The sequence below is a fragment of the Sinocyclocheilus rhinocerous genome, unplaced genomic scaffold (genome assembly GCF_001515625.1).
Source record: "Sinocyclocheilus rhinocerous isolate Xijiao unplaced genomic scaffold, SAMN03320098_v1.1 scaffold1128, whole genome shotgun sequence".
NCBI classification, from domain to species: Eukaryota; Metazoa; Chordata; class Actinopteri; order Cypriniformes; family Cyprinidae; genus Sinocyclocheilus; species Sinocyclocheilus rhinocerous.
The window spans coordinates 280,930-287,524 of record NW_015632731.1 but is presented as its reverse complement, the minus strand read 5'-3'; the positions used below and the strand labels follow the sequence as shown (position 1 = coordinate 287,524).

Below are 6,595 nucleotides of genomic sequence, written 5' to 3'. Positions count from 1 at the left end.
CTGTCTAGGAGAAATATTTGAAATGTTAAAGAGATCTCTTTTTTTCATTTTATTTTTCGTCCCTCTGGTTAGCTTCCATGTCATTTGTCCACACCATTTCAATCTAACATCTTAAGACAAAGCTGATGTCTCAATGAGACATAAAAGAGAATCACCCCTTAGTACTCTGAGTGTAGAGAAACCTCTGTCAGAGCCATAGCCTTGTGGGCAGCACATCGACGTGAAGGCACAACTGCACCTCGGGCAGCGGGGTTTGAATCCCAGCTAAAGGTACTTTCCTGCACCTGTTCAATTCTCACCTGTCCAATTGTTTCCTGTCCATGCTCCTGCTGTCCTGACCATTAAAGTTGAAAAATAACCATTGCAATCAAAAAAGCAACCTCTGAGTAGTAAAAGCTTGCAAGAGATTACAGCAAGACAATAAAGATATCTCCCATTGTCATTTTGGGTTCCTTTCTTTCAGAACTTTCTCATTTCTCAGTTGTGTCTACTTTTATTTATCCTAAGGATTTTTAGGAGAGACACCGTTGAGACTAAAATGAGAAATACATGAGAATCACAACTAAGTCTCCTGAGGTTAGAATGAGCACCACTGAGCAATAAAATATTCATATAATGGAGTCTTGATAGAGATTGCAGCAAGACTATAAAGATATATCCTATGTTTCTTCCACCACATTCTCAGTTTTGACTCTAGAAACATCCGAAATGCTGTTGATACTAAAATAAGAGTTACATGAGAATGTCATCTAAGTCTCCTGAGCTTAGGAAAATCAACCACTGAGCAATAAATGTTTCCTATGGGTGGGCCAGTTTTGGCAAAGATATGGCATGGTAATTTATATGGCCTTTATATGATGCCACAAATGTGGCCCAGTTATCCTAAAACATATCTGGGACAGTTTTGGCAAAGATATGGCACAGTGAGCACTGGTTAATTTGGCTGTGAGCCTAAAGTGGCCCGCATATAAAATGACAATTATTGTCAAAATAATTAATAACAATTTGGGCAACTTTTGGCAAATATACGGCACAGTATTGGCTAATCAGTGTGTAAGCCTAACTTTTCCCACATTTGACACGGCAAATATGCCCCATATATTATAAAACAGATGAGGGCCACTTCTGATTTGGATGTTGTAAGTTACCATAGTAACTTATTCTGTGAACCTAACCTGGTCTGGAGCAGGTTTTCTTCGGTAAACCCAGAGTTTCTTACGGTCTCCTCCCCCTTTTTAAAGTGTAAGCGATGTTTAAATAGGCTACCTCATTCATTCATTCACGCTGCAAAAATGCTTTTCTTACTGAGTATTTCTGTCTTATTTCAAGTACAAATATCTAAAAATTCTTAAATCATGATGCATTTTCTATATAAGAAAAATGATATAGCCTAAGATGTTTATTCTTGTTTCCTGGGGGGAAACAAGTGCATTTAAGTGCATTTTACTTAAAACAAGTAAAATTATCCGCCATGGGGTAAGAAAAATAATCTTAATGCAAACGTTAACAAGATATTTTTTTGTTTCCCCCACCTCCCCCCGTCAAACACCAGACACCGTCAACGTGACAAAAATGGCATGTCCTTTTATACTGATTGTGGCAGGAGGGGCTTTTTTTGTTGTTGTTGCGTCATTGTTGTCTGCTGTTTTGGCCTATTGCCAGATTCCCTGGGCTATAAAAACATGAGCTACCTGAGATGCGTCACTTGGTGAACTGCTGCGTCGTTAACACGCTTCCGTCACTTCCCGGAATCGGATGAGAGTACTGGATACGGTAAGGAGAACATGCTGATAGTTGTTTTGTAGGTTATGGCATGTGTTTGGTTATGAGAGGTGCATTCTCTGTCTAATGTATGTTTTAAAGACACCGATTTGTTTGGAGAGTGCTTCTGTCGTGACTCTACGAGTTCTACTGCCGTGTTGTTTATTACTGTTCATACAAACCGGGTATAGATACTGGAGAAGGTAGGGAGGATGCTTTGTTAATTTCTCATTAACTGTTTTAGTAAAGTGATGCACGCATTCTAGAAACACTGGTTGAATTGAGAACGTTGCTAACACGCTCCCTTTCTCAGCTGTGAGAACCTGACGCAGTTGTTGGATCGCCGTTTTCTGCACTGGCCTTGGCCGGAAAAGCTACGGTTTTGTTGGCTCTTGATAAAACATTAATCCCCTCGACGATCGGTAGGTATTTGTTTCTGCATACATTAGGATGGGAGAGAATAAATCTAGCAGAGTAACAGTCTCGCTTTGTTTGTAGGTTTGGTGATGGCCTGTAACTGCATTTCAGTCGGGGTGCTCGGCATTCGTTACGGCTGCAGTGCTGTCCTGTTTCCAAATTATTATTTTTTTTTTTCCTTCTTTGGCTGTTTATATTGGTTTTGTTTGCTCTTTTCAGTTGTATTATATTTTTGTTTCTGAAGTTTGAATTATTTTGTTTTCAAATTTTTTTTTTTTCCTTCCCTTTCTAGCTTGTTTTTACTTGCTCTCTCCAGGTGCATTAGATTTGTTTTCGTGATTTTATGTAGTTAGTTTATAAAGTTCGTATTTTGTTTCCCATTATTGATTTTCTTTTATATACTTATATATTTGTATTTTGCTGGAATTGTGGTTTTGTTTCAAGCAATTATTTATTTGTGATTCATTGGTTGCAAATTATTATTATTTTTTTTTTTGACTGGCTGATTGAGCTCATAAACCAACCCAGCTCCCAAAGTGACAGTTTAATTGATGTGTATCTTCTTTGTCTTGGCAGGGCCTGAGCACCAGGGGCAGAGGACTGACTTTATTTTAGGTGGTGGTATCTTCCTCACAGTGTGCAGTGACCACCTCACCGTGTGTTGTGACTTGTCTTAATATTTGTCAGTGAGTGTGTGTGTGTGTGTGTGTGTACACACAGTGAAGTGCAGTGATTCACCTGTGGGTGGTGTGGTCTGATTATCCGCCTCTACTGGTAAGCTCTAGTCCCTGGTCCTCGACTTGTTTTAAAACTTGGTGGACCATTGGGCTGGAAGTGTTTCAGTATTTTAACATTGTTTTTATTCAAGATTTGTCAAAGAGTTCATATTTGTAATATTACTCATGTCTCTGACTCTAATTGGTGATACGAATCTGTGTATGCCTCTGTAGGTGATTTATTCTAATTCTTTGGGTGAAATTCCCATAGTGGCGTAGTCGGAGTGAGACTATCTTGTTCAATTCTTATTGTACTTAACACAAAAATCCCTTTATGCGCTCGTACCCCCACCACATGTAGATGAGGAGGCTTTTTTATTTATTTTTTGTCATATCCACATGCATATTTACTTGGTAGTTTTCTTTATCGGGGGTGCAGAGCACGTTAGCAAGGCCGCTGTATGCAGAGCGGTAACGAAGGAGTGCCTCGATGACGTTCACTTGATAACATCTTGCGGCTACCTCTGGAAGTATCCCAATAATTAGAATTTCCTTTAGAATTTCCAGTGTAGTTGGAAGCATTGATGACACGCATATTCCCATCGCACCTTCTGAAAATAAAAACCGATATGGAATGGAAGGATGCCATATGGCAGTGTAGTCCGAGATATATGCTGTAACCACCACCAAAGCTGTTACATAAACACAAATGATGGGCAATTTATTTGGTCATCTTTATTTCCTACAAAAGCAAGAGTTATCTTTTTTTTTTTTTTTTTACTGTTGGATTTTAGTATTCTTCCAATATTGGTATTATGGCCATCTTTTATAACGGTGATTTAAGAATTTAAGGGGTCCTATTATGCTCTTTTACAAAGTCTTGATTTTGTTTTGTGGGTGTACTAGAACATGGTCTCATGCTTGGTGATTTTTCACATAATTTACATTATTACAATACCTTTCTCCCCAGCCTGGCACAAACGGCTCGATTAGTTCCTGCTTTGATGAAGGTCCGCCTTCCGAAAAACAAAATGTGTTGTGATTGGTTAGCTGCCCCAGTGCATTGTCATTGGCGAACAAATTATTTATTACCAATAAATGAGCCTGCAACATATTAAACTGAAACCACTCTTTTATCTGAAAAGCAAAAACAGAAGCTATTTTACAAAAATCAGCAAACTGCAACAAAAATGGGAACACAATTAATCTCCAATCACCTGTGTACAGAATAGGATTGGAGAGATGGAAAACGAGAAAAACACAAGAGCTTCAAAGGGGAGCTGTAACATAGCCACATATTTATAGCCTACTAAAATATAGGCTATTCGAACCATATTTACTCTTAGTATTAGTATAGAACTACTTGTTTTTTATTACAGCCCGTGATAATTAATACATTACAAAACCATTATAAAAATTAAAAAATAGGCTAAAAGAAAGTCATCCCACTCCTCTACGTCTACTTCTGTCATCACTTGGATTACAGCGTCACGGCACACGCTTTCTTTTTGAACGTGATTTTCTCCAATGAGGGGGCGGAATATTTGGCAAATTACGCTGCAGCACTTATATTATTGCACTGGTTGGCTATTAACTGCGAGCAGACAGAGTGTCATTCAATGCATTGGAGAATACAGCGAACATAAATAAAGAAATGAAGTTGCTTGTCAGATTTCCCTAACAAGCAACCACATTTTTTTAAAATAAGCCCAAAAAACCGCAACCCGTGACCTGGGATTTTTTCACGCAACTTTACAAAAAAAGAAGCCCATAGTCGCGTATAATACGCGGACTTGGCAACTATGGCAGCACTTCTGCTTCATCGTCTCGTCTGATGCACTCACTCAACCAAGCGTTCTAACCACAACCTCGCCCCTCCCCACCCCCCAACCATTCAAATTTCTGTAAGCGGGAATTATTTTTAATGATATTCTAATGAGCTGCTTTGTTTTTGTTTTTACAATGTAACAATTTAAAATGCAACAAAGTAATTTAAAATGTATCTGAAATCAATTCAATATGTAACCTAATATAATTATCTTGACAGATTGTTTTAAATGACTCCCATCCATACTGTTGTAGCACTGTGCACTGAATGGAGCAGAGTTGGCACAAACCTAGAACAATGGTAAGTGGTAAGTAAGAGAATTATCAAATTCTTTAATGAATGACATAATTAATGAACTTTGATTAATATTAACATGCCCCATTGGTATGCCTAGACAGTCAAGTCAGGTCTTGTCAGTGGGACGGTGGTCCTGTTTGCAAGAGAAGAAACTCGCTGAGTGGTTAAGGTAGGAGTAGACTGTCTAATATTGTTACATCATCTTTTCATATCTTGCTGTATTCATAATGTATAACATGCCTACATGATTAGCCCTAGCAGAAAAAAAGACAAAAACACAATAATATTGGATATGGCTCCGTTCATAATGTATGCAACATGTAATGACAGTGGTGGAAGATTTGTATTTTTTAATGGTCAATTTACACTATACCTTTGATTTCCATCTCAGGAGAACACTTTACAGTGGTGTTACCAGCGATCTGCCTGACCTATCAGTCCTCCAAGTGGCAGAAGTGTTAAAAAAAAAAACATACCATTACACTATCACAGTTATTAGTATTTGTATTTTACATAACTATTACACTGAATCAAAGCTTCTAAAATTTACTGTTTAGATTTACATGTTTAGATTACACTGGTGAGCAAGAAGCTGTATTAAAGTTGTATATATTTACATTTTATATTCTAGTCTGTACAAATAAAACCAAATTAATCCATCCCAAGTGTTTTGTGTAAGGCCAGATCTCTCTGTGGAAGACTTGACTGAAAGGTTGACCATGAAGAGGAGGAAACCATCGAAGTGCTGTAGAGACCGACACTGTCAAAATACATTTTAAATAATTATGATAACAGCATGTAATGTGTGCATCAAAATATATAAATTAATAAAACATTTTCTTTCTCTGTCACAAACAATATAATATCAATATTTACCATCGCATTGCTTGTTATTCCAACTTCACTCCTCGTTGTAGCTGTCCTTGCTCTGGTCACACGAACCATGTGGGAAGCAGGTTCAATAACTCTCCAAAAGGCAATTACATGGTTCTACATCTCAAATCTAGATTTATTTATTTATTTTTATTTATTTAGTCATTTAGCAGATGCTTTTATCCAAAGCAACTTACAAATAAGGACAACAGAAGCAATCAATTGTAGTATTATGTAACGCCAAGCCAGCAGAGGGAGCCCTCGCCCAAGTACTGACCGTGCTCCACTCCCTCTGCTTCCTCTACTTCCATTTCCTGTTTGACTCTCATATAAACTGAGACCAGTCGATGTGCTGATCGCAAAGTATTGCCAGTTCATCTGCCTTACCAAGCGTTATTGTTCCTCTGTTCCTGATTGATTCCTTGTGTATGATTCTGCCTGACTTCTTGACTCACGGTATTTGTGCCCCTTTTGTTCTGACGCCTGATTGGACTGATGTTTGTGTTTGGACTCATTGCCTGCCCACAGGTCCCGGAAAACGCTGCAAAGAAATCTCACAGAAGGATTATACACACATAACCTCCAGCACATTAAATACATATATATACATATATATATAGAAACGTCAGTTCTGGCAGGTCACGTTAGTCAAGCTCGCATCAGCTGACTCTCAGCTGATCCCCATCAACCTATGGGAATACGA

The 6,595-nt window shown here is 38.2% G+C and overlaps 1 pseudogene; it reads right to left on the bottom strand.

Annotated features, from left to right (window-relative positions):
* Positions 1 to 158: 158 nt before the first annotated feature.
* The window catches only part of LOC107742936 (extracellular calcium-sensing receptor-like), a 25,318-nt pseudogene continuing 18,881 nt past the window's right edge, over positions 159 to 6,595 (bottom strand).